Source organism: Phacochoerus africanus, chromosome X (assembly GCF_016906955.1).
Source record: "Phacochoerus africanus isolate WHEZ1 chromosome X, ROS_Pafr_v1, whole genome shotgun sequence".
Taxonomy (NCBI): Eukaryota; Metazoa; Chordata; class Mammalia; order Artiodactyla; family Suidae; genus Phacochoerus; species Phacochoerus africanus.
This window is the reverse complement of record NC_062560.1, coordinates 38,055,788-38,083,322: the sequence shown is the minus strand read 5'-3', so window position 1 is coordinate 38,083,322 and position 27,535 is coordinate 38,055,788. Positions and strand designations below refer to the sequence as shown.

Here is a 27,535-nt window from a genome sequence, read left to right as displayed (position 1 = left end):
TAATTGGAAACGAATCCGACTAGGAACCCTGAGGTGTCGGGTTCGACCCCTGGCCTCGCTCAGTGGGTGAAGGATCTGGCATTGCCGTGAACTGTGGTGTAGGTCGCAGACGCGGCTTGGATCCTGTGTGGCTGGGGCTGTGGTGTAGGCCGGCAGCTGTAGCTCTGATTCGACCCCTAGCCTGGGAACCTCCATATGCCGCAGGTACGGCCCTGAAAAGGACAAAAAGACAAAAAAAAAAAGTGCATAATAATCTACCTGCCTCAGAGGGTAGTTGTAAAGATTAATACTTAATTTACATAAAGCCCTTAGAAGAGTGGGGCCAACGCTCTGCACACATTAGCCACTGCGATCATGAAGCTGGTCGCAGGCTGCCAAACCGAGATGTCAGGTCTGCAGTTTGATATGGGGGCTGGCACTGGAAAACCCACTTCAAGGGTCATCAGCAAGTAGGTGGTACTTAAAGCCACAGGCCTGGATGAGCTGGGGGTGGGGGTGGGGGTGGGGGGAGGGGGGGGAATCCAGGCCCCAGGCAACTAGCAGGGCACAGAGAAGATAGAGTCCAGAAAGAGGCTCAGAGGCAGGATGAAAACCATGTGTGTGTGACATCTGGGACCCCAAGAGCCGTTCAAGAAGGGTGTGGTCAGGGGCGGGTGTCTAGTGCTTCCAAGGCTTAGGAAGGCCTGAACCCCCCCCCCCTTCTCCAGCAACAAGGAGGTGAAGGTGATCTTGAGTCCTTTCTGCAGAATAGCTAGGGGAGGGTGGATGCTGAAGAGTGGATTGAAGAATGTGATCAATGGTGTATCTTTTTTTTTTTAATTTTTTATGGCCAAACCCACGGCATATGGAGGTTCCCAGGCTAGGGGTCCAATCAGAGCTGCAGCTGCCGGCCTACACCACAGCCACAACAATGCAGGATCCGAGCCGCGTCTGCCACCTACACCACAGCTCACGGCAACACCGGGTCTTTAATCCACTGAGCGAGGCCAGGGATCGAACCTGCAATCTCATGGTTCCTAGTTGGATTCGTTTCCGCTACGCCACGCCAGGAACTCTTTTTTTTTTTTTTGTCTTTTTTAGGGCTGCACCCATGGCATATGGAAGTTCCTGGTCTAGGGATTGAACTAGAGCTGCAGCTGCCAGCCTGCACCACAGCCACAGCAGTGCCAGATCCCTAACCCACTAAGCAAAGCCAGGGATCAAACCCGAGTCCTCATGGATACTAGTCGGGTTTGTTACCACTGAGCCATGGTGGGGACTCCTAAATGCTGTATCTATATAGTGCAGTTCCAGGAGCCTTGGCAAAGACAGAGCCCATCTCCAAGTGCTGAAACAGAAAGTGATCAGTAAGATATAGCAGTTTCATAGGTGAAGTAAGGAAGGACTTGTGCTATGGTGTGTTTCCATTTCTGAAGATAAAGGGGGGGGGGTGCTCTCCAGCAGAGTTGAAATGTTTCATGCACCTACAAATATGTGTCTGTATCCCCCCTACTTGTTTTTTACACAAACTGTAACATACTCAAATTGTAACACGCTCTACATCCTGTGTGTTGTTTTTCAGTAACAGTAGACTTTAGGGCTTTTTCCTCATCAATGCTACAAAGCAGTTCTTCTTTAGTTTTAAATAGCTACAGAAGATTCCTGTTGTATGCCTGGACCATACCTATCCCTGCTGGACATTTAGGTGGTTTCTAACCTTCCGCTGTTACAAACAAAGCTGCAGTTTATCCCCGTATCTTAGAAGGATATCAAAACTAGCTGATTTTGGAGTTCCCGTTGTGGCTCAGGGGAAAGGAAACTGACTAGCATCCATGAGAACGCAGGTTCCATCCCTGGCCTCGCTCAGTGGGTTAAGGATCCGGCGTTGCCATGAGCTGTGGTCTAGGTCGCAGACGTGGCTCGGTCCTGCGTTGCTGTGGCTGTGGTGTAGGCTGGCAGCTACAGCTCTGATTCGACCCCTAGCCTGGGAACCTCCCTATGCCGCAGGTGTGGCCCTTTAAAACAAAACAAAACTGATTTTTAGAGTGCAGACAAGGTAAGGAAATGGAAATACTACATGGATGTAGACGCCTCTTTTGAGAAGTACAGCTGTGCTGGAGAACAGATAAATAGGGAGCTGGAGAAGAGGTGGGGTCAAGGAAGGGCATTCTAAAGACGGGAGATGCTTCAAGGGAATGAATAGAACAGGGTAATTCAATAAAGAGTGCATGGGGGTGGGGGAGGGAGGCAGCCAGGAAGAGCCTCTGCCAGTGATATTTTAGCAGGTGTAGGAGGATGTCTTAAAATGGTACGAGGCCCTGTGCTGAGTGCTATAGGAACAGCAGGTTGAATGGATGGGCACAGGCCTTCAGGAAGGTTCCACTCCAACAGGGAAGCTACTATGTTGCCCAAATCAGTTGCAACATTGCTAGAAAGTGGTTGATTCTGTTACTGAGGTACAAAGATCTACAAACATCCCACTGGGGTGCCTGCTGGTGGAGTTTGCTCACATTTCCAGTGATTCCCTGGGTTTCTGATAAACCATTAGCTGGGGGAGAGGAAAATGATATTTTGCCTGAAATTTGTGGGTTTTCCCATAGGGATTAAATGGCATGCCTGCCCTAGAAGGCTTTTTTAAAAAGCGGGAATAAATAAATAAAAATCCCAAGAAGAATTTATATTCCTGATGGCTTTGCTGATGGTCGTGTAAATTGTATATTTAATCAAAGGCACTCGAATGTCTCTCTCTCTCTCTTTTTAACTATTGAAGAGCCATTTAAATGTCAACATAAGTGATTCCCTCCCAAATAGTGCTGTTTATACATTACTTCCCCTAATAGACCATAATGATTCATAAGGAGGCATTTCGCGCCTCTAAATTGTAGGCCTATTGAAATATAAATTAAGATGATAAATAATTTGACCTTACCTGAGAGTACTAAGTATTTACATGTGTCAAATACGAAATTACCCTGAATATCAGGGTCCCTAAAAAGGAAGCCTTCTTCTTCTGGCTGCATGCAATAAATGAAACGGGTTTAGACATTTCCTTTCAGAATGTGGAGGAAAGAGAGGGGCAGACACAAAAGAACGCGCCCGGGACCCGGCCGTCCCCGCCCCCCAGACTTCGCCTTGGGCTGGGGGGGGGGGGCGCCGGACTCCCTCCCCCGGAGTGAAAGGCGGGTGCCGGCCGCCCCGGCACACCCCGCGCGCCCTCCTCTCCCCCTCCTCCCGCAACGCCGCCGGAGTTGCTAAACATGGAGTTTCTACAGGAACTTTGCCAGGCCGAGCTCGCCGCCCTCCCGGGTCCCCGCAGCGGGATTCACCGAGTCGGCGGCGCCGCGCGGCCTCCCCGCCCCCCACGAGCCTCCGGGGAGCCGCTGACCCGGCGGCCCCCGGCTTCGCGAAAGGCGTTCGGCCGGGCTCAGAAGCCGAGAAGGCGCGGAGCCTCCCGGTCTCCGCGGCCGCCCCTGCCCGGGCCCCGGAGGTGGCAGCTGGGAGCCCTCGGCGGGGCCCGAGCCCAGCCCGCCTTCCAGGCCTGTTTGTTGGCGGCCGCCAGCTCTCGGGGCCCGGGGCTCGGCGAGCTCTCCACTCTCCTGGCCGGGGCTGACCCGCGGGGGTCGCCGAAGCGGCTGAGCAGCGCAGGCCGCGGCGGGCCCAGGCTGGGTGCCTCGGTCGCTCGCGCCGGGTTTTTGTTTTGTTTTGAAGCCCGGCGTGGGGGAGGGGCAGCACCTTGTCAATGAGAAATTTCCTGTTCGCAAGACTCCGCTTGCAGAGTTTCTGTCCTGCCCTTGAACTGACAAGTGGATCTCCGCAGCGCGAGCCCCCGGGAGTCCATCCAGGCGCGCCGGGCGTGCGCGGGGGTGGGGGCGGGGGCACCCGCGCCGCGGCGCCGAGCCCCCCGGGAGCCCGGCGGAGCGGGGCCGACGCCTGCCCTCCCGGTTCCCGGGCGCACCCGTGAGCGCCCAGCCGAGCAGTGACTAATCTGCGGCTCCGGGCCTCTTGGCGCGCAGCCCGGGCTCGCCTCCCGCCCCCTTGTTCCTCCCCCTCCCTGCCGTCCTCCCGGCCCCGCCGCGCCGAGCTCCGAGGAGAGAATCGCGCGGGCCGCCGCCGCCGCGCTCCCAGGAGTGTGGGAAGCGGGTCGAAGCAGGCGGCTCCCTCGCCGTCTCTCCAGTCGCCCTTCTTCTACTCAGGCCCGAGCGCGCGTGTGTGTTCCTTTCCCCGTAAGCACTTTGATCAGCGTTTCCTCAGCGCTGCCGAGGAGCCAGTGCGAACCGGAGCTTTTAACCCCCTGCGTGCCGCCCCACGGTGTGCTCCGTGGGGAGGGCGCCGTAGGGAGACTAGTCGACAGGGGCGCGATCGGTTTGGCTTGGCAAGCCGGAGTCTGGAGGAGCCCGACCGGATCAGAGAAGCCTGCCCAAGTGCGGCAGGCTCTCCTGGGGAGAGCAGGCCCCGAGGCCCGGGGCGGCTCGTTAATGTTCCAGCCTGCCCGGGGGCCGCACAGTAACCCGACCTGCCAGGCGAGGCGAGGTGCGGGCTTGAAAGGCCCGGCGGGCGGAGGCTTCTGGAGCGGCTCTTGAGGCCCTGAGGGGACCCACTTTCACGCACCCTGTCCCCTGGAGCGTGGACGGTTCCCGACGCAGGGTGGGGGCCTCGCGCTCGCCCCGCAGACTCGGCTCTGGCCGCCGCTCCCTCCCCTGGCCAGGCCTCGCCGGGGAGTTAATGATTGATTTACTGGCTCCGCGCGGCCGGCGCCCTCCCAGCTATTTGTCCAAGCTGAGGAGTTGCTGGCGAGCAGCGCAAAGGCCGGGAGAGCGGGGTTCGCCCGGGAAGGGAAGCCGAGCTGCCGACGGGAACTGGCGGCCACTCGATTAGCCCCCACTGAGCGGCTCTAGCCTTGTCCAGGGCGAACCTGCTGGAGGCCCGGGCCCGGCGAAGGGAGCATTGGGAAGCGCCACACGTAAACGGGTTGGCAGCTGGTGATTAGGCCGCCCGGTTTTATGAGTCATAATGGGTCGCCCGCCTGGCCCTCAACCTGCTCGCTGTGGACTCGGCTCGCCGGGGTCCAGGCGGTGGACCGTTCCAGGCCGTGCAGAGGGGGATGCTCTGTAGGGCGCCGGCCGCTCTAGGCGTTGCGCAGGATTTCCTCTTATTTCTCGCAGAAGGCAACACAAACACCCTAAATCAAACCGCTCCGACAACCGAGGGCTCCACACAGACACATCAATAAGGATTTCGCCTCCCGCGTTCGAACGCACTGAAACACTTGTCCTATTTTTATGCAAATGACACCACACAAATAGATCTCGCAGGCCCGGGAGTGGGGCGAGAGGAGGAGGGGCGCCGTCGCCCCAGCCTGGGGGCTGCGAAGGGGGAGGAAGTCCCAAGCCAGCACCCCGGGGCCCGCGCCGGCTTGGGCGCAGCGGGGCTGGTACTGGCCAGGCGGCCCGCCCCGCGCGCAGTGGCTCTCTGCCAGCCCCGCCAAGTCGGCCGCGTCCCCAGGCTGCCTGCAGAGGCGGATTAGGGAAAGGAGCGAAGCGAGCCTGTGACTAATCGCGGGGCCTCGGACCGAAGCACCAAGGCCATGTGCGACTGACAGGATCGACACTAGCAGAGGACACGGCGACGCCTCGCTTAATTGCAGGCTTAAAAAATTGCCGCCTGAGCAGCTCCATTGCGGAGCCATGGCGTGCGCTCTGGGCTGGGGAGCGCGCCAGGGGGACCTGCGCTCTCGCCCGTGGGAGGGAGGTTTGGCATCTCCTGCATCGAGGGACCTGGCTCTCTCGGCCTGCCCCCACTCTGCAGGGTCGCTCCACCCTGCTTGCGGGACTGAGTGTAGCTGAGCCGACCAGTAGAGTAGGATCCAGCTTCCAGGCCTAGATTTCTGACCCTTTCCCCCCTGGGGCCCACGTTCCGCCTTTTCACCCTATAAAGGAGGCTATACAGTTGGAGGTGAGCGATTCCAACAAACCCTTCGTATAAAACCCACACACGTGAACCACTCTCTTCTCTTCCCTCCCTTTCCTTCTCCACAGGCTGATACAAAGCCCCGAATGACCAAAGGGAGGGAGAGGCAAGTCGGGCAGGGCTTCAAGGAGCGGGGTCACCGAGTACCAAAACCTAGAGGCCCACAGACACGCACCCTAGGCGCTTCACCCCTGGTCACCACAGTGCCTCTAACCCAGACCTCCTTCCTGGAGCGCTGAGGCCTCTCGGGGGAGAAGGGGGGGAAGCTTCGGCAGGCCGACTGGCCTGTGTTTGAGGGTGGAGGGTGGAGGGTGGAAGGCGGGGTGGCGGGGAACCCAGCGAGAGAAGTTTCCACCACGCTCTGGTCGGCTGTTGCCAAAATCCCCGGGCCCCTCCCCCGCCCGCACCGCCTTCCGTTGCCACCACAAGTTTGGTTTCACGAGAGCTCGGGACAAAAGCAAACGTTTTCTATAGACCCCGAAAACAAAGGGGAAAGAGACGCGCGGGGCGGCCGAGAAGCGGCTGCTAGCGTAATGGTGCCGGGCGGACAGCAGAGCATTAGAACTGCAAAAGCCGCGCGGGCGGGAGGAAGTGCGAGGCGGGAGGCGGGAGCGCGGGGAGGGCGGGCGGGGGAGGGGCGCTGCGCCATGTTTCCGTGTCACCCGCCGAGTCGCCGGAGCTGGGCTCGGCCGCCGGCTCCCGCCTGCCTCCCTAACAGCAGAAAGCGTGCGATTAGCAGCCAGACAGGCGGGGACTCCGGGCCCGCGGGGCCGCCGCACACGCCGCCCGCGGCCCGGGCCCGCGCCCCCCCGCCCGCCGGGTAATCATCCTCCTCGCTGCAGCGCTGTGTGCACTCTCATTAGAGCAGGGAGGCTTTTCTCTGCGCACTCGCTCGGCTCCCGCTGGCAAAACAACGCCTTCCCCGGCCGGGCCCAGGGCCAGGAGCGCCGGGGAGGGCGGGACGGGGGAGGGGGGAGTGAGGCCGGGCCAGCAGCGCAGGTCATCTCGGCCGCCCGACCTCCTCGGGGCACGGAGGAGATGGGGAGGGTCCAGTAGCCCTCCCCACGCGGAGTGGCAAACTCCGAACCCCGTACCGGTGCCGCCATGACCTACTCTCGTCCCCCGCCGGAGGCTAGAGTGGGGGCCAAGGGGAGATGAGTGTGTCTGGTTTGGAGAGCGGGGGCGGACACCGGGCAGGCTCCCAAAACAGGTTTTGCCCCATCTGTCTTGCGAACCACCTCTTAAGACCAGGCAGAAGCCGGACCCCAGGGGTGGCAGCCCTTCGACCCTCGGGGAGACCTGAGTCCCCAAGCTTCGGGCTTGATCGTACAGAGAGGGTGGGAGATGGGGGCGACCGAGGCGCGGCTGCGCCTGGCCCTGAGCTTCGGAGCCCCATTTTCTGCTCCGCGATCTCTGCACACAACAGTAGGCAGTCTCTCCCGGCACCACGCGCCCAGCTGCAGGGCCCGGGAGCAGGTGTTCCTGCCCGGCCGGAGTGGCGGCTCCGCGCCCCTCCCGTCCCAGCTGCGGGGGGAGCCGCGCTGATGGCGGTAATAGAGGGAGGTCTCGCTGGACCGCGAAAAGGGTCCTCCGGGCTTAAATGGGGATGCCCCAGGACGAGGGCGGCCGCCTGGGACCTGGAGGGATCGAGGTGACGCGCGGCCAGCCCTCGTCTGGAGCAGCCCGGGGCGCGGGGGGGGGGCAGCGGAGGCCACTTGGGGCGGCGCAAGGGCTTCCGGTCCCGGTGACTGCGGCGGCCGCGGCGGCGGGGCGGCTGGGAAGTTCCCGGGGCGGCCGCGAGGAGCACCCTCCCCTGGTTACCGCCGCCGCGCAGCTTTCGGAGCGGCGCCCTACGAGCCTCTCGGCGTCTGGCAGCGCCGCTCTCGGCTGGCGCGGGGATGGAGGCTGCGGGGTGGTCCCGACCCGCTCCCCCCCGCTCCCCGCGGGGAGGGGGGGGGAGGTGGGGGCCCGAGACCCCGCAGGAGCTGCGGCGCGCCTCCCTGCCCCCGCTCCTCGCCGCCGCCGCCGCCGCCGCCGCGGCTGATATGGCGGGCACGTGAAGCGCAGCTCGGCGCCTCGGCGCCAGCCAGGGAGCGGCCGGCTCAGCTTACCCGCGGTCCCAGGAACGCGGAACCGAGCCCGGCCGGGCCCCGCAGAGCCCGCGCCCCCGCCCCGCTCCCAGCTCGCCGCGGCCCCGCAGCCCCTCCCCGCCCGCGCCTGGCCTTGGGGCCGCGCCAGACGGCTCGCCCGAGGGGAACTCAGGCTGACTAATGGGACGCGTGTGGGCCTTACGTGAGGCCCGGCTGTCAGCGGATGCCCGCTAGCTCGGCGCCTACGCCGCGGCCAGGCTTTTCGGGGAAGGGCGAGAGGAGGGGTTTCCCCGCTCGGCGGTTTCGGCTCCCCGGGGACTATCCGGCCGCGGCTGGCCCCGGGCTTTAGGTCGTGCAGCCTAGACCGGAGGGGGCAGACTCGGGGTGCGCCCTGAGCCGAGGTGCGAATCCGGGATGGGGGGGTGGGGGGAGCTCTAAGCCGGAGGTGGGCGCTGAGGCTCATCAACTCGGCCTGGGCCGCCCGCCTTGATGGGTGCGATCCTGGGCCAGCGGCTGGGCTAGGGGGAATTTACAGGCCGCCCTGCGGGCCTGGAGTTCAATACCGAAAGCTCCCTCAACAAATACAAAGTCTTCCGGAAACCCCTTCGAGATTTTTGTTCGGAGAAAAGGATTTTATGACTCCCCGAGAGTCCGGTTCGCCTGAGAGTTCTCGGGTTCGGGGGCGCATGTGACGCCTTTTCCTTCCTTTATAGGGGCCCGTAAGAATCAGCAGAGTTTCTTATTATTTTGCATTAGCAGCAACTTCGTGTTGCCATAGTTATGTGATCCTCTCAAATATAACTACCTGTTTAGTTTCAACACACCAGCGAGGTGGAGAAACACAAACACGGATCAGGAACTCGGGGAAGGAAAACCCAGATGCCAGCTTGGGGTTGGATGCAGGATCAACCCTCATCACGCATCCCTGCTTTTTATTATATTTTTACTATTTTTTGCTTTTTAGAGCCACACCCGTGGCATATGGACATTCCCAGGCCAAGGGTCTAATCTGAGCTGTAGCCGCTGGCCTACACCACAGCCACAGCAGCTGGATCGAGCCGCGTCTGCCACCTACACCACAGCTCGCAGCAACGCCGGATCCTTAACCCACTGAGCGAGGCTCGGGATCGAACCTGCCTCCTCCTGTACGCTAGTCAGATTCGTTAACCACTGAGCCACGACAGGAACTCTAGCATCCCCGCCTTTATTCGGCCTAATTACACTAGTAATCCTGCCCCCCTCCTCCACAAGAAAGCCTGAAACCCTGTAGTGGAGGTGCTACTTTTACTGGGGAGCCCCACGGATGGGGAGGGGTTTGCTGGTGTAGAGGAGGTGGGTTTTAAATGTCACTTCCAAATGAAAATGCTTTCCTTCAGCCTTTTTCTTTTCTTTCCTTTTTTTTTTTTTTTGATGCAGTTTTCGAAAGGAGCATTTTTGCGAGATAAGAAGTGACCGATCAAGATCGCTGAGGGGAGGTTGTAAGCAGCCGCTTTGCCTCAGCTTAGCGTTATCTTATCTTTCACACTTGCATGGCGGAAAAAAAAATTGGCTTATCTTTATCCCCACCCCCTTCTCGCCTTAATTGCTAAAAAACACTGGTGTGTTAAACGGGGAGGAAGGAGGTCTCTGGATTGTCAGTGGAAAGGGACGATTCAAAAGTGTGGGCGCACTGGGGTGGGGTGGGGTGGGGTGGGGGAAGCCAGGCTACCAGGGTTTATTCTTTCCCCCAGGCCTTTCTAGTACAGCACAGAAGGTCCAGTCCGGGGTGGAAAGATCAATGACCAGATTAAAAAAAAAAAAAAAAATCTGGGGATAGCCTTGGGTTGTGTGGCTTCCCTAGGCCTCTCTTTCTCCGAGCTGCATTTCCCAACCTCTCCTCCCCTGCGTCCCTCAAAAGCTGGCGGTGGGTCTCGGGCTGAGGCCTTTCACGCTGCCTTCATCAGCCCCCCTCCTCTGTACATGTCCCTCTTTTGGGGAGGGGGATGCAAGGCTGGGACCCATGGCCTGCTGGAAATCATTAAAATATATGCGAGTGTCTGCAAACACACACTTTTAAATCATGGCGTTTCCCCTCCACGCTGGTATATTTAAACTCCAGAGCGAGCTGGATCTCCTCCCTCTCAGTCGTTTGTCTGTGTCACCGACAGGCCGCTAATGGCCGGGCTTCCAGGCGCTGTGCATTATGCATTAGCCTCCTCCCTCCGCCGCACACAGAAGGTTCTGTCAAGCCTCGCAACACAAACCACCCTGCGCCCCCCGCCCCACCCCCGCACTCGCGGCCGGGGGCTGCGCGGCTGCTAACGTGCTGGGGACGCGGGGATGAGGGGGGATGGGGGAGAAGGCAGAGCAGAGTGGACCCAGAGGGGGAATGGGAGCCAGCCGGGGCGGGGGGGGGGGTGGGAGGAGGAGGTGGCGGGGGGGGGGGCGTGTGCCTCGGATTAGGCCGTTTGGAATCTCCAGCCCGGCGCTAGCCTCAAGCTTTGCCCCTGGCTGACCTTGCCGAGGCAACCGCCCAGCACCACTCGTCTCCGCGCCCGACTTCGTGGGGGCCTCAGAGATTTTTAGGGACAGATCAGCGTCGCGTTTGCATCTGCGGGGCCATACTCCCTTCTTGCTTCCTCCCCCCCCGCCCCCAGCAAGGAGCTGGCGGAGCCTTCCAGATCCCTCCAGTCCCGAAGGGGCTCCGAGTGGTGTGTGTCCGCAGGAGTCCCGCGGCCGCCCGGAAGGGGAGCTGGATACAAAATGCCTGGGGCCGGCCGGGCCTTGGTGTTCTCCATCCCGCTCGCCGCAGGACCCACTCACTGCCCATGGCCTAGTAAAATGCGAGCTGGAGCCAGCCTGGCTAAATAAGCAGGACGTGGTCCGAGTTTATTTGCGGGAACATCCAGCCCAGCCCCCCGGGCTTTGAGGGCTCTTAACCTGGAGCCAGGTTGGGGCTCAAGAGGGAGGAGTCCCCAAGCCGCCAGTATTTATGCTCATTCAGCTGACACCCCTCTGTGTCAGCCACAGTGCCTGATCAGAGCTTGAGATCAGATGGAGCCCAGACCAGAAATTCTGAGAGGTTGTTACCACTACCACGTTAGGCCTGCCTTCTGGACCCTCCTCCCACCAAGGCTCAATGACCCTTCAAAGACGAGGCAGAAAGAGCAGCCATCTTCAACCTGGCGACCCCTACGTCTAGCAGCCTCCCGCCAGGGAAAACAGCTACCTTTAGATGTTTCCAGATAACTGAAATCCCTGGGACAAGGATGCCTTGTGCTTGGGGGATGGGCCGGTGGATCCCTGAGTGTCACTGGGTAAGCCTAGAGTTCTTTTCCAAAGTGACCAGGGAAGACTGTTAATGTGAGTATTGGTGTGTTTTTAAAAACAGTTAGCATCATCAGGAGTTCCCGTTGTGGTGCAGCAGAAATGAATCCGACTAGGAACCACGAGGTTGCGGGTTCGATTCCCGGCCTTGCTCAGTGGGTTAAGGATCCAATGTTGCCATGAGCTGTGGCGTAGGTCACAGACGCGGCTCAGATCCTGCTTTGCTGGGACTGTGGTGTAGGCCGGCAGCTACGGTTCTGATTCGACCCCTAGCCTGGGAACCTCCATATGCCATGGCTGTGGCCCTAAAAAAACAAACACCCCAAAAAACACAAAAACAAAAAAAACCCCAGCATCAACAGGCTAGCTCACACAATGTAAAGTAAAAATACATTCTCTCTAATCACCCAAATCCCACCTATTCCAGTAACTGGCATCAGAGCTGTGAGAACAGCCTCTGAAGAGCACCATGGGGGCGCCGGGGCGGGGGGGGGGGGGGTGGCTACGGAGCTTTATGATTTAGTTCTGCACATATGTCACAGTCGAACCCCACACATCATGTTGGGGCCCCGGGTCTCCCAAATACCAGGTAAGACCCTCACCAGGGAATGCATGGCCTTTCCCCTAGGCCTGGGCAGTGGTTGAGGGTGTGGAAGGGGACCTGACAGGCCTACAATGTCAACCCTGCCAGAAAAGGGTGACCGGCCTCCAGGCCTGCTTCCCGAAGAAGCGCCAACCTGCTGATTCCGTTGCAGAGGCTGGATAGAATCCTTTGCAGAAGAGAGCCAGGGAGCCCCAGGTTACAACTGGGAGACCTGAGCCAGGGGACAAGAGGAAGGTGGGAGAGGGGTGAGCCTGCAGCTGAGCCTTTCTGAAGCACCTCGCCTGCCTTTCTGTCCTGCCGTCTGGATGCAGGCTCTCTCTGCCGCCTCCACCTCTGCTTGCATTGAAATCCTCCCCTTGCTGAGTGTGGAGTGTAGCAGCCCGACCCCCAGGTCAGCTCGTGGGGGACGCACAGAAGGGCAAGGGAGGAGGGCGCAGGAGAAGGCCTGCACGTGCTGCAGGCTCTGAGGTGTCCCCAGCTTCCGGAGCCCCTTCCTGAGTAGGGACACAAGGTGGAACTGCCATTCGAGGGCTTCCTACTTCTCCCTGGAACAATTCCAACTAACTGGACAATAGGTGTAAACTCCCTACATCTCCTCCGCCTTAGAACACCTCGGGGGGAAAATTCCCATTTTAACTCCCAGGGAGTCATGAACCGCCCCTCCCCTCTTCCCAGCACACATTCGGGCCTCTTAGGACTCCCTTAATAAGATATTTTTTAAATCCCACAGAGTTGGAAAATATATCCCTTGGAGATGGAAGAGAAACCCTTTAATCCCCCCAGCCCTGCACCAGGATACCAAAGAGGCAAGACTCCTTGAAAGGGTGTGTGTGTGTGTGTGTGTGTGTGTGTGTGTGTGTGTGTGTGTGTGAATGCTGCAAATTACGTCAAAGGCGAATTTACTGGTCTGTTTGTCTCCAGCATCAAATTTCTCCCACAGTCAGCCCTCCTGTAGGCCCCTTCGAATTTACAGCACCGCCCTCCTCCCCAATTCATTTTAACTCTAGGACTTTTAAAGTTAGACAAACAGGCCCCTTTGTCAGCAGCCCCGGGAGGCCACAGGACCCGGAGAGGCAGCAGGCTCCGTGTTTTCACTTGGTTCCTGGATTTTCCGAAAGTTCTGGATGGTTACATGCAACTCTTAACTCCGGCAAAAGCCCGTGCCTGGGGGCAGGGGGGGGGGAAGAGTTGGGGAGGCCTGGGAAGGGGAGAGAAGGTGGCTGGGCATGGGGCCAGTGTCTCTGCGGCGGCCTAACTGAGCCGGAAGAGCCTGGCACAGCTCCGCACTCGCCCGGGCCAGCTCTCCCGCGCGGCCCACAGTGGCACAGCGGCCTCCTCGCTTGGAACTGTGTTCAGAGTGTGTCTCCACAAATACCCAACTTCAACCTTCCCGGTTATTTTAGACTTGTTTTGAATAAAAGGAGTCGCTTCAAAAAGAATGTTGCTACAACACACAACCAGAGGCCTTTTCTCCAGCTGTGTCTGTAACTCGCATGCGTTCAGTCTAATAACTTTTAATGTCTGGCCCTAAAATGTCTTTATAAAAAATAGCTTTACAGCATAATAGTCCAGGTGTCTTTCTGCTTGTTACGGGAGATTGAAAAAATGTGTGGGTTAGCTTTCAGAGACATCCACCTCCAGGAAGACTGGGAAGAAAAAGGCGTACATTCCATTAGGCAGGCGCGGGTCCTGGAAGCCATAGAGGCCCAGCAGGGCTGGGGACTGCTCGCAGGGGCACTTGCCCGCCTGTCTTTTGCATCAGTTGTTATAAGCAGCTCTGGAGCATGAAGATTTAATTCTGCCCGAAGTTTCGGGTTTCAAACGGTAGAGATGTTTCACTTCTGCTTTGAAAAGGGCTGTTTTTATAACTATGTACTGAGAACTAAAACAGAATAAATAAAATCGCACCCAGCACCAGTCCCGCAGTCAGCATTAAGTCTAATTTTTAAAGGAATCTGCTAGCTAGAGCCGATTTTGGCCTTGACCTTGACTTGGTAATCAACTTGAGATGCTTTTGATTATTTTTGGCATGGAGACACTCCAGGATATTTTAAAACTTTCCGTGTGGATTTACAAGCCACCTCCATTTCGGATTGATGTTCTCATCGAGCCTGCACCATCTTGTCCTTAGGCAGAAAGAGACTCCCCCCACCGCGCCCCCCTCAGCATAAAAGGACCCTATCCAGCAACCGAGTGGGGTCACCTTTTGCCGTGTTGTCCGGGCCCGCGGTCTGGGTGCGGTTAGGCCGCAACACCCCTCCCCCACTCCCACCTCTTCCCGTCCGCCAGAAGAACGGGGTCTTCTCGGCTCGCCCCAGAGGTTTTGCGCTCCGGGGAGGCCGGAACCTCGCCTCTCCGCTTCCCCCTCCCCCCGGCCTGCCCCCGCCCTACCCCCGCGCCCAGCGCCGCGCCGGGTGCGCTGGAGAAGCTCAATACGTGTCAATTGAATTGAACTGCTGCGGGCGCAGGCTGTACGCCGCCGCCGAGCACAGATCAGCACGACGTTACCGAGTGGAAATTTATGGGGCGAGCGGTGTAAGCCAAAAGTTGCTCCCTGCCAAGGAAAATAAAACGCGGGAGATAATCTCCCGAGGCGGGGGTGAGGGGCCAGGACAGACCCTCCATCTGAGATGCATACTGTGAAATGCCCGAGAACAGGAAGAAATTCTGACGGATCTCCGCTCCCTTGCCGCCCCCACCGCCGCCTCCTGATGCCCCACGGGCTGCCTCCTCCATCCCCCGCCTCTCCAAACAATTCCCACACAATTGAAATGTCCGGGGAACTCGGGCGCAGAGTTCGGGCGCAACGGCCACCGTTGCCCAGGATAGTGTTTTCAGGTAGCTCCTGACACCGACATGAGAAAGCGCTCCTCCAGGAGGAAGGGGCGGCCCGGTGTGAGGATGGGCACCGACGCGCACTCGCCAGGCTCTGCTCGGTCTCGGAGGGGACGCGCGACTGGGAGAGCGCAGCGCTGGTGGCGAGAGGAGGCAGCGGCGGCTGCCGCTGGGGTTTGACAGCTTTGGCTGAGCGGAGTGCGAGGCGCTTTATGGTAATTGCGGTCCTCCACTGGCCTTCTGGGTAGCGAGGGGAGTCTCGGCGCGCGGCTAGGAGAGCCGCCCCCATCCCCTCGGCTCGGGATCAGGGGGCCGCCCGCGCCGCCGCCACCGCCCGAGTCGGTCTCTGGCTCGTCCAGGACGCGCGCCCGGGCGGGGTGTGCGCAGCCAACGCGGTCCGAGCGGGGGAGGGGAGGGCAAGGGGCGAGGGGGGTGCCACCCAAGTGGTCCAGGGTTCCGACCCAGAGAGGCGAAACGCGCCGGGAATCGTTGACAGCTGGGGAAACTAGGGTAAACCTTTCCTGGGAATCACCCCTCCGAAACCCCACCGCCGAGGCGCCGCAGCGGAGGGCGAGCGGAGGCTGGGGGAGCTCAAACTTGCGAGAGCTGGAGGCGGCGGCGGGCGGGCGGCTGTCGCCCGAGCGCTGCGCCTGCGGGGGGAGGGGAGGCGGCTGCTGGGAGGGAGGGAGGAAGGGAGGGCGGGCGGGAGGGCGGAGGGAGGGGGAGGAGGAAGAGGAGGGAACCGGGGAGGGGGGACGCGTTGGGATCGCGGCGTGCGGCGGCAGACGGAGCCTGGGCTCCCAGCGGCAAGGTGAGGCAGAGCTTCGCTCCTCGCTGAACGCGGGCCGAGCTCGGCGGCTGCGGGGGAGACGCGCCGAAGCCCAGACTGCGACCGAGAGCGGGAGCGAGGCAGGCGGCGGCGGAGGGGGAGCCCGCGAGCCGCCGGGCGGGGAGCCCAAGCCGCGCTGTCGCCGCGCAGGGACGACTTGGCCAACACACTCTCTCTCTCTCTCTCTCTCTCTCTTTCTCACACACACACACACACACACACACACACACTCACCCTCACACACTCAGCCCGAGCGGGCGCTCGCGGCGATCCGTCAACATGGCGCTGGGGCTCCTGCCCGAGCGCGGGCGGCAGCAGTGGCGGCGCGGGAGCTGCTGAGCCCGGCCGAGCCCGGCCCAGCCGCCGGAGCCCGGAGGATCGCGCGGGGCTGTCGCCACCTGCCCGGAGGCTTTGAGCCCGCCCCGCCCCGCCCCCACCCGGCCCAGAGCCCACCCCTCGGCGGGGCCGACCCCGAGGGCAGCCGGCTGGCAGCAGACGGCGAGGGAGGCGAGCGAGCGCGGCGCCGCGAGCGGGCTGCGGGCAGCCGGAGACGGCAAACTTTGCTGCTCGCCGCGCTTCCCCAGCCCGGCTCCTTCTGTCGCCTACGTCGTCACCCCACTTTCCTCCAACCCCGCAACCCCTCCCTAAACACCCAACCGCCCCTCGCTCCTCCTCGTCGTCTCGACTCTGCTCCGGGGAGAAACTTCAAAGCGCCAGATCGCAGGCTCCCTGCGTAGTCCCCGGCAGGGGATTTCAGGTCAGTGCCCGGAACACCTTTCCCCGGGGAGGTTGCGCGGGCTGTCGGGCGTGCGGGCGGCGGGGCTGCAGTCGGTCCCCTCCCTCGGGGCCCCCGCCCGCGGCGGTGGCTCCTTGGACTCTCGCTACCCTGCGAAGCTGCGCCTTGCGCTTCCCTTTGGCTGCTTTGCTCGCTTTCGTTTTTATTTCCTAGTTATAAGTTATTAAAGATGCAGCCAACCTAAGCGGCCCCGCGTGGGCTCCGGGGAGGGAGGGGCGCGGCGGGGGGCCTGCTGCCTCCCGGGGGGCTGGTAAGAGAGCGAGGAGTTCGCGGAGTGGAAGTTTGCAGCCAGTGTATGTGCCTGTGTGCGCGGGAGCGCGGTCGTCGCTGAGCGCCGGGAGTAGGGCGCGGGAGGGCGGGGTGGGGGGGGGAGCTGGGCTGGAAGCTGGGAAGCTCGGCTCGGCGTTAGCTCGCGAGCAGGAAGGGGAGGGCGGCGGGTTCCCGTCTGCTTTCTTTTTCGACTCGGGAAAGAACTGTAAAAACCCCCAGCCGCCGCCGCCTCGTCTCGCCTCTCCGGGGGCCGCTTGTTCCTGCTAGTGGAACGACGGCGTGTGCGTGCGCGAGGGTGTGTGTGGCGGGCGCCCCGGGCCGAGCGGAGCTCGACCTGCCGCCGCCGCCGCGCAACTCGGGAGGGGAGTCCCGGTTTTTTTTTTTTTTTTTTTTTTTGGCTTGCCCCAAAGCGCGAATCACGTGGATTTAAAAAAAAAAAAAAAACTACTAGGAAATCAAGCGGAACGAGGGGTTCCGACTCGGCCCGTCCGCTCGCCCGCCAGGTCAGACGCTTTGTTTTGTAAATGTTCTTTTAAAATTTTAACCTGCGACCCCCGCCCCGCGATGTCGCCGGGTTGGTTTTAAGTTGTGAGCCTCCAGGGGTGGGGGTAGATCGTGCAAGTGCGGAGGCGGCGGCGGGAAGGGAGGGCGCCGCGGGGGGGGCGAGACCTGGGTCCTCTTCTGGGCAGCGGAGAGTCGGGTGGGGAGCCCTGTAGGGCGTGTGAGAGTCTGCGGCCGGAGGAAGTTGGTCCCACTCAGAGGGCGTGCGGCACAGAGGCTGAGGGCGAAGAGGAACTTGCGCACCCGGGCGCGATCCTCGGGCGAGGCGCCGCCGCGCCGCGGAGCCCGCTCCGGGAGCAGGCGGGCGGCTGCGCTGCAGAGCCTCCGCCAACTCGGGGGCTCGGGGCGGCGGCGACGTGCGCCTGCTGTTTACCAAGCAAACCCTGGGGCGCCGGGTGCGGAGTAGGGCGGCTAGAGGCACGCGTGGTCCCGGCGGGCTTTCCGCCGTCTGCACTCTCGGGTGGGCACGTCCCCGGGTCCCTGAGACGGCTGAGTCTGGCCGCGTGTAGGCCGAGGCCGGGCGAGGCTTAATTTGCTGTTAATGAATCTTTTCCAGAAAGTCCGCGATCTCCAGCTAGAGGCTGTGAGTGCCCGCGCGCGAGGGCGCGCGCTGCCGGCGTCTGAAGGGTGGGGGTTGGGAGAATGGAAGAGCGAAGGAGGGGGGAGGGTTATGTGTATTTAAAAACAAACCTTAAAAAGAAACTAGCCTTCTGTGTCTAGACTAGACAACTCAGAGTTTTTAACAGGTTTTTTTTTTTCTTCTTTTTTTGAGAGAAGGCCAGAGATGGGGTAGTGGCATTTGGTCCTAGGGGTAGCCTCTTGGAGAAAAATCCTTAAAATGGCCTGGGAATAAAAACAAGGAGGAAATGGCCCACCCCAGAAGCTGGTGGGTGGTAAACGCAGACAGACGGGTATTTCTAGTCATCTGACACTTCCTGTGGCACTGGAAACGGACACCTCGGGCCGAAATCAATCCTTACGAGGTGGTGGATTCGGTTTTGCCAACAGAATTGCTTGTGTGGAAGGCATTTTAATTGTCGGCCTCCGAGACTTCTGTACGTGGAGACTTGGAGAATACGTTTGCTTCTCGACCCTTCCCACTCCACCCCCGATTTGTTATCTGGTCTGGCTTTGCCGTGTTGGTTTTCGTGTTTATTTTGGGCATGATTTCACCGCGTGCAGGAAGGGGAGGAGGCGGCGCTGATTAATATGCCGTCCAGGTTTAATCCGAGGCTGGCCTTAAGTGTGCGGGTTTACGCTGCCACTCACCGGGATTGCCTGGGGTAGAAGGGAGCGCGCGGAGTTAGGGCGCCCGGCTCTCGGCGGGCAGGTCGAGGCTGGGGCTCGGACGGCCCCAGCGCTGTCCTCTGAGGCGCTGTCACCAGTAGGTGACTGAGAGTTAATTAGGAAGTGCTCTCCGGATCAATGGGCCGCACAGCTCATTAGCGATTCTCTCCAGCCCTTTGCAGGGCCGGCCGGGCCTCTGCCTCCCGCACTGGCCGGGGCCCGGCGGCCCGGGCTGCGGAGAGCGCCGCTGGGAAGTGGGGAGGGACCGGCGGCGGGGGGCGGCGGGGATGCGAGTGTAACTTCGCCGGGCGGCGCGTTGCGTGCGGCGTCTAGAGGCCCGCGCAGCCCGCTCTTTCTTCCTGCTCTCGGTCGCCTCGACTGTGTCTTTAACTCGCTCCCGCTCGCGTCGCTGCCTGGCTGCTCCTCCCCGCCTCCCTCGCCTATCTCTTGTTCTCTAAGCACGACGCCTGTGCTCCCCGCCCAGTTTGGGATTAGACAAGATAAAAATAGGACTGCCCAGCGCGCAGAGCTGTGACTGTGCCCCGGCAGCCGGGCTGGCGGGAACGCTGGGGGCCGGGGCCAGGGCGGACCCGCAGAGCGCTCGGGGCGGCCCGCGCAGGCAGGCTCCCGCCCCCACCCCGCAGGCGCGGTCACGCTCCAGGGTTCGGTCCGCCGGGAACCGTGCGGGCAGGGGGACCTGGGCAGGGTCTCGGCGCTCTCGCGGGTGTTGTTGGTGTGCCTGTGATAGATCGGTCTAGACAGGCATGCAGGCTCCCTCCCGGCTGAAGGACGGGAGGGGGGGGCGGGCCGCGGAGGCGGCGGCAGACTCCTGTGAGCCGCGAGTGGGCGAGCCAGCCTGCGGGCCCAGCGACCTGGGTGGAGGGAAGGCTGCGAGGGTTTCTCTTAACCCTTTAAAGACGAAGGGGAGAGTGTAAGGCGTGCGGTGGGGGTGGGGCGCCTACTAGAAATTCCTGGAGGCAAAGTAGCCCCCAGGGTGGAGGGGGCGGGAGTCTGGGCCTCCTAGGGTTTTCCTTTCTCTGCTCAGTGTATGCACGCTCGCATCCTGGTGCAATGGGCTCGATTCTTCGACAAACCTAATGCAGCTGCTAAATGATCTAATTTGATCTGGTACTTCTCCGTGGGGGAGGTGTGAACACAGTGGGCACCCTGACCTAAGACGGAGTTTGGGAGATGCAGAGGAAGACCTCAGTGTCCCCAGCAGTCCAGTATGGGAAGGTCTGCTCAGAGCTTTAGTCGACTGGGGCCTCTGACTGAGACTGCTGCAGAGGAAAGACCCAAGCCTGAAAAGGCAGGCCAGTGTGTCCAGGTTTGCATCGGGAGAGAGCGAAGTTGTCTGTGTAGACAGACACACCTTTAACCATGAACTTGTGGAGAGTTTGAATCAGATGTGTGCAGGGAGATAGCCTCCAAACAGGAGCTGGACAGTGATGCGTACAAGACCCAGCGTGCGTAGACCCATACGTGGACGGGGTCAACATTGAATCGGTCTACAAATTTCATACAGCTCTCAGACACTGGTTTAGTTCTTTCCAGAGGTTGGAATTGGTGGGTAGGTTACCCTATATATAAATAAACGATTACTCACACTGCTCTCTCCTTCCCCTTTCTCTCCCTTTTAGGGTTTGTAGTCGTAGGGGAGCCTCTAGTTACATTTAAACTGCAAACCCATATAGGGCTGGCCTGGGAATGAGCCACATAGGCAAAGCAAGAATGCAAGTCGTAGGGAGGTGTGTGTGTTAGACAGGAATGCACAGATTAAGATGTGCGCCTGAATGACATGTGCTGAGACAAATCAAGACACGGGCTCCGATGCCCACATGGAACAAGAGATACAGAAGAGATAAAGAACTGGCCGAGAGGAATGTAAACATGGATGGATAATGCAAATACTGAGACCTAGAGCGAGATTGTAGGAGAAAATCCCAGACTTTGGTGAGCTAGAAACTGGGGCAGAATTTCTGAAAGTTCGCTCCAGAGACAAAAGCCCATTTAAAGGTGTGAAGAGGGTCACTTGGAAACACAAAAAGCATTCAAATGTATGTGTCCATGCTTAGATACACAGGCTGAATGACAAAAACTCCTCAATGCCTGACGGAGCCTCTCCTGCCTAGTGAGAAGACGGGGCACGCAAGCGTGGGCCACGCCACCATGTTCGCACACTCACTCACAGGGGACGCGTCTGTCTTTGGCTAGAGGGAAACTGAGGACAAAGACACCTAGCTGAGGGTGGTTGGCCCTCAGTTCCTAAGATCACTTCTGGTTAGTTTCTTCCTGCCTCGAGGGGCGAAGAGGGTATATCTTCAGTAGGTAGGAGGATTGCTTAGAGATTTGGAGTTCTTGACCTTGGGAGGATGGATGGTGGAGGAAAAAGAGGAGCTTTCCACCCTGGATCGGGAGGAAGGGACGCTGCTGCGCCCTCTCCGTCCTGTTTGCTAAGGTGGCACAGGGCCTAGTAAACTGATAAAGACGGAAAGAAGTGCGAAGTTCGGCCTCTGGGCGGAATCAGGGGGAGGTGTGCTCGCTTTCTGTTCTTTTTTGCTTGGAGGAGACCATGCAGGGACGGCCTGCAGTTAGGTGGATTAGCAGGCGCCTCTGTGACCCCAGACGCGCATGTAAACGGGACTAGGGTTTGGTTTGCCCGCGGCGTTGATTTGCCGCGGTCCCTCTTTGTCTGAGCCCAGCCGGGAATTCCAGCTTTTATTGGGAAGACCGCACTCGGGTGGAGCCCTCGCAGGGTCGGGCGGGGCAGGGCCGGGCCGCGGGGCTGGGCAGGAGGCTGGTCGGCTGCCGAGCCGCTTGAACCCCAGGATGGTCCTTGGGAGCGCCCGGGAGGCCCTGACAACATCACCTCGGTGGTTTCCTCGAGGGCACTGGACCCGGCCGACCAGGCCCTGTGCGGCGGGTCCACCGGGGCTCGAGCCTTCTCCGCTCCCCGCCGGCCCCACCCCTCCCCCGCCAGCCCGAGGCCGAAAGGAGCTCTGTAGGCCCTTTGTTAGGCTCCGGGGTCACACCCGTGCCCCGGGGGCCGCCGAGGGGCGGGAGAGCTGTGCTGTCGGCGAGAAAGGACCTTCTCCTGCTCCTGGCTCGGAGGCCTCCTCGCCTGCTCACACCGTTCATGGGCCCAGCCAGTCTGGGGAGGGGAAGCCTCGGCTGACCCCGGCTGCTTCACCAGAGTGTACGGCCGGCGGCGGGATTCCGTCTGTTTGCAAGGCTGGCTGCGCTGCCGGGGCCTAGGTGGCAGCGGCCGGGTGGAGAAGCAGCCGGGGCAGGCGTGGATGACCTCCTCAGGCCACCCCTGTGATGGCCAAGCCGCCTTCGCCCCCAGCACTTGGGCTGGGGACATCCACCAACCTCCAGCACAGCCCGACGGCTTTCGCTGGTTGCCCCCAATGCGTTTTTCCGGAAGGGATAGCCGAGTTTGTTGGATGGGACTCAGTGAGCGATGCTTTTCCGCAACGTCTCTGTAGAAGGCCCCTTTCCCAGTGCAGGCTCATCCACACCTGCCCTCAATCCAGGGTCTCGCAGATGGGAAGGGGGTGGCGGTCTGCTCTTTGGATTATTTCATAGAGCCATGTCCTCCAGACCAACCATCCCCCTCGGCACCCAGGGACAGGCCAACCCCAGCCCGTCAGCACCCAGGGGCTCGGCGCCCGTGATTAGACTAGCAGGGAAGTCCGCTAGGAGAAGATCCTGACAGCATAAAATATAATTTGTGATCTAAAAGACAGTTTCCAGTATAATCTCATTATGCACCACAGACTCCCGGTGTTATTTTGTGGAAGGCGGACAATGATCAATTTACATTGACCCGGGGCTGGGCGAGCTTTTAGATGGTAATTGCCATATTGATTTGCATGCAAAAAGGAGACCTGCTAAAATTAAAGACCGGAAGCTAAATTAAACTAAATTTATTGTCTAGGTGCAAACCAGAGGAACTACTGGGGGGGATGGGGGTGAGTCAGGTCGGGGTGCCAGAGGCTGAGCAGGTGAGAGCTTTGGGAGGTCACACGTTTGGGAGCGATCTTTGCCTTGGTGATTTCAAAATGGGGGGGGCCATTTAGGGTATGGGGACCCAGCGGGACAAAGTTATAAAGTGGCACTATTGCATTGAAGGCACCGGGGTCTTTTAATGCTAATAGTAACTGCAAGAGGGAGGAGAGGTTTATAGGGTTATAGGGGTCTTCCTGTACCATTTCCGGCACCCCCCCCATTTCTATTGTTCTACCCGATCGCTCGCAATAGTGTCAAGGACACCAAAACCTCTTGCAACTGAAGGGTTAAGTTTTAAGAAAAAAAATAAAATAGACCTTAACCCCTCTCCCCCCCCGCCCCCCACGGCAAGTCTTCGGAGAGAGCGTGAGTAGGGGGGGTGTTTCTGCGTGCGCCCGACGGGCAGGCCTGGACAGTTGGGGGCTGCGGGAGTTCCTCCCCGGAGGAGCAGCAGCCCCAGACTCGGCCGGACGGTGATCAGTTCGGGAAGCGTCTCGCTCCAGGTGGCCTGTGTGTGTGTGTGTGTGTGTGTGTGCGCGCGCGCGGGGGGGGGGGGGAGGGTGTCGGGGCCACAGACTCTCAGTGCCCGGTGGCAGGCGGCCGGGGTGGGAGGAGGAGGACGGAGGGCGCCTCCCCAGAGGTTGGAAGGGCCTGCACGGAGCTCGCGGTGGGGAGGGAAGGCGGGGGCTGGAAACCTTGCCCGGATCGGCGGTGATCGCCAAGGCCGGAAAGTTTAAAAAAGAGAGAAAGCCACTGGCTGGGAGCCAGGGGCGGCCGGGCCGCCGGGGCGTGTTCGGCTGGCTGGCCGGGTGAGGACCCGGCGCCGCCATCGCCCGGATCCCTCCTGCAGCCCAGGCCCTTGCCCGCCCCAGGCGCTCCCGGAGCCATTTCACACATCCGGAGCCTCGGCCTTTGGAGGAGCCACCCGCCTGAGGCTGGGAAGCCCGCTTGGGCGGCTGAGTGTCCCGGGCTCCTGCCCGTTCCCCTTCCCAGCCAGCCGAACTGGAGATGGCCCTGGGTGTGGAGCCTGTGACTTGGGGGTGTGGGTAGTTCCCGGAGCATCTGAAAGCCTGGGGCAGACCAGGAAATTGGGGATGGGGCAGGGAGAAGGTTTTGAGCGCTGCCTGAGAGAAGGGGAGGAGGGAAAGGAGAGCTCTCCCAGCCCCCAACTTGTCTTGAGACTTGGCTTTTCCGCCGGACCCAGGAGGGTCCAGGAGGGTCCCGCGTCTTGCACGCCGCTTCCATCTCTATTCCCTCCCCCAGCCCACTTTGGTCTCTGGGTTTTTCATTCGGAGTCTTAGGAAAGATAAGGCGTAGGTGCTCTTTCCAAAAGGCTTTTGCACTCTCTAGGTAATTTTATTTATTGCTGTATGTGGCAAAACTGGGGTGGCAAGCCTAGTTCTGGTTTCAGGAATCAGCACTTTTTGCAGAGACCTAAGAGCAGCACCCACCTACCCTGGCCCAATCTGGGCTCCTGGAGGAAGGGAAAGTAGAGCCTCACTGGGATCCCTGGCCTCACACCAGGGTGTTTCGGTGCAGGGAGATGTGTAGGGTGTCGGAAATCTTGAAAGACTGTGTGGACCAAGAGTTCCTGGGTCCAGGAGAAACTGACTGGGTTCCAGGCTCCTTGTGGACGAGCTCCAAAGGCGTTAACCACTTTCCTTTTACCCTGCACGTGACTACAAGGGCTAAGGAAGCCTCCCGAACTTCTCGGGATTCCGAATGGCACAGTCTGACCAATAATTGGCTCCTCTCCGCAACTCCAGGACTGAGTTTGACCATGGCCCTTTTTTTTTTTTTTTTTTTTTTTACTAGCTGTGTGACCTTGGGGGCAAGTTATTTATGGCCTCTGAGCCTCAGTAAGTTTCTTCATTTGTAAGACTGGGAATAATTACCCACCTTTAGGATCAAAGAAGAATACTTGGCACATAGTAGGCCCCGAGGATTCGTAATTGCTTCGAATGACTGGTCAGGTTCCTCTCGGTTGCTCCTCCTTTCCCTGCTGCCCCGGAGACCCTCTGAGGACCCCCGCCCCCAGACCTGCTTAGGCTCGTGTCTGGGGGTCGACGTGCAGGTTAAGTTCCCCTCCAAGGGGATTCCTGAGGATACTCCTGGGGTCTGCCTCCGTGGGTTCCTCTTTCCCTTTGTTACAGTTCTTTGCCTTCTGGGTTTTAAAGGATTCCATATGAAAAGGCTTGGATCTTTTTTTTTTTTTTTCCTCCCCCTAAGTGGGATCATTTATATGGTTAGGAATTGATTCCAGAACCCGTTTCTAGGTGCTCTTTGGCAAGTCCTCTCCTCGCTCTTTCAGGGGAGGAAACAGCAGCGGCTGGAGGGGAGAGACCTGGTGGGAAGAGGTGAGAGGGTCTGGCCTGCTGCAGAGGCCAGAGGTGCTGTGGTTTGTTTGATAGGGATTAAGTCCGGATGTTATGAGGTCTCAGTGTGGTTTTCAATAAAGTCTGCCAGGGATTGCTTCTTTTATATCGATACGTATTTAAAAAAATTACTAGCATGAGAAGAAAACCAGACCTGTATGGATCCAGGCCGGTAGTAAGCTACTGTGATCAGGTTTCCTATTCGACTCCCAGAGGGGAAGTCAGCGTTTGATTGAAGCTACACTTGGTTCTTGACTCTCTGGGGATGCCGGCTCTGAAACAGGAGCCCTCCCTTTCTCTCCTCCACCCCCCCCCCTTTTCCCTTCTTCCCCTAAAAGCCTTTGTGCTGAAAGAGCTTCAGTAGGCATGAATCCCTGGTCCCTCTCTAAAGAATGCCTTCCAGCCTTTGCTGACATTGTTTTGTGAACAGTGGGTTTTACCAGGCCAGCAGTTTCCCCCCGTCTTAGCTCACTATTTTAGAGGTTAGACTCTGGCCAGGATGTGCCCAACTGCAATGATTTCCAGTGTGTGTAGCCAGGGCCCTGCCTGTAATCTGAAGACACCTTAACCTTTGCCCTAGGTGCCCCTGGAGTGTGTGTGGGGGGGTGAAGGTGGGGCGAGCACAGCCGGGGGATTGTCGGTAAGGGTCTGTTTGTTTTCTCCAGCCCCAGAGGCCCGAGTGAGGGCTGGGTGGAGTGAGAGGAGTCAGAGAGTGCGTTCCAGCCATGGGTCTGATTTAAAACTTGGTTTAATTGGAGAAACTCTTAGGCATTTAACAGTTCTGTACAAATGCAAACTTGAAATAGCTCTAGGCCTACGTCATTTAGGAAAGAATAAATGAAGTACAGAAATGTCCAAACTATGTAAATCCTAGAGTTGTCTGCCCTCCCATAAACACATGACAAGTGCCAAGGCATTTCCAGTCAAAACACCCATGGAACCAGCAGCCTCCATCCTTTGTATTTATTATTTTATTAACAGCATTTTACACAGCGTTTAACGAGCACAGCCTGCCTGCTTTCCACCAGGGCTCTCGGCCGACCGAGGGGTGGAAAACAGATGGGGGCGATGAGGAGTGGTCTCTGGCGAGGTCTCTTCAGACGGGCAAGGAAAAGGAGCATTCGGGGTTTCTTTCTCCTGGCCCTCAAGAAAAGACGAGAGCCGGGCCTTGGAGGAAGAAGGCCCCTCTCCCTTCCCAGGAGCAAGTTGTGCCGAGGTGGCCTGTCTAGGCTCTGCTTCGATTCCAGAAGGTGTGAAGCAGGGTCCGCTCTCACGATACTCTGCCCATCCGTTCTTGGCGCTCTTCAAAGAATAAGTATTTGTCTGCTGGCGTTATTCTATAGCCTGGTGGAAAGTTTATAACGAAAAGTAATGCCTTTCTTAAGTCATAAAATGAGCCTTGTATGATTATTTAATTAAAATCTATTTAAGGACCGATTAGGCGTGTAATTTGCGCTAATAATGACGATTATGGAAATGTTCGACTTAACCAAAAATCATAAAGGAGACATTTTGATCAGTGGGGCGACCAGTAAGGATTCTGGGAGTCGGACAATTTTCCGAAACCCGGGAGGCGTGGGGCCGCCGAAAGTGACGAGCTGCCTGGCCCCTGGGACCTGGCAGAGCGGGCTGGGAGGAAGCCCAGGGCAGGCCGGCCCAGGCTTTGCCAGGCAGAGCAAATCCCCCCCCCCCCCGGCCCCCTGAGGCGCCTGGACAACCTGCCTTCCCGGCCGAGGAAATGGGGGAGGGGGGCTGCCGGCCCCGGGGCTCCCACCCGACCGGGGGAGGGGGAAACTCTGAGAGAGGGCTGCCTAGGCGCCCTGAAGCCTCTGCGCGAAATGGCTGTGTTCTCTTGCTTTAACAATCAGCAGCGACACACGCACTGCTGCCTTGGCCAGCCTTGGCTGGAGCCTGGAGGGGTGGGGGGAGGAGGGGGGGGGTCCCTTGTTCCGGAGAAACCTGCCAGCTGCCGGGCTTGGTGCGAAGGCAGCGAAGGCAGACACAATGCTGCTGTTGTTGGTTTGATCTCTAACTGTGGATTGTTAGTCTGGCTTTAACTATGTGGTAAGGGGGGAATGTGAAGGCTGTTTACAGCGAGTGCAAATAATGTGACAGCTGTTGGTGCACGAGCAGCGCTGTGCCTCCTCGGCGCTCACACAAAGCGCGCACTATGCAGGCCCGCGGAGAGCTGCCGAGGTGGCCGCCACTTTCTGGCCGGGGCGTCCTCGACCGCGAGGCCGCCAGCTCTCGGCAGCACCCCCACCCCGCGACACACATCTTTATGGCTCCCGGCATCGGCTGGACGCGGGTGCTGGCTGGTGTGTTGTGGTTTAGGGAACTCTGAGGCAGAGGTGGCAGGCGGAGGCCCACGGGGTCATGAGTGTCAACTGTCTGGAGGAGTTTGGCCGGGAGCTCCGGACCTGGGTCCTCCGTGGCTTGTGATCGGGTTGTTAAGATTTGGGCAAATAACTTTCAGCCCTAAAGCAAGCTCGTTGGAAAGAATGTATTATTAACTGAAGGCTTTCTGGAAATTGCAGAGCCTCTGAAGGCCGTTGTTCTTCCTCTGAAACGGCCCTGTTATTCAGACAAGTTCGAGAGCCAGGCGGCCGCTGTGTTCTGTGCGCG

General features: G+C 59.5%; 1 protein-coding gene across 9 annotated transcripts in view; it reads left to right on the top strand.

Annotated features, from left to right (window-relative positions):
• Positions 1–27,535, top strand: part of BCOR (BCL6 corepressor) — a 123,215-nt gene that overhangs the window by 61,352 nt on the left and 34,328 nt on the right. For 2 of the 9 annotated variants that reach the window (XM_047765839.1, XM_047765840.1), the window contains exon 1: positions 15,550–16,367. The exons of 3 other annotated variants lie outside the window; for them this stretch is intronic. The gene's annotated coding sequence lies outside the window, so the exon portion shown is untranslated. Of the gene's footprint in view, positions 1–15,549; positions 16,368–17,146; positions 17,180–27,535 lie in introns of those variants that run through there. 4 more of the 9 variants (XM_047765845.1, XM_047765846.1, XM_047765844.1 and 1 more) reach the window with 3 other exon arrangements.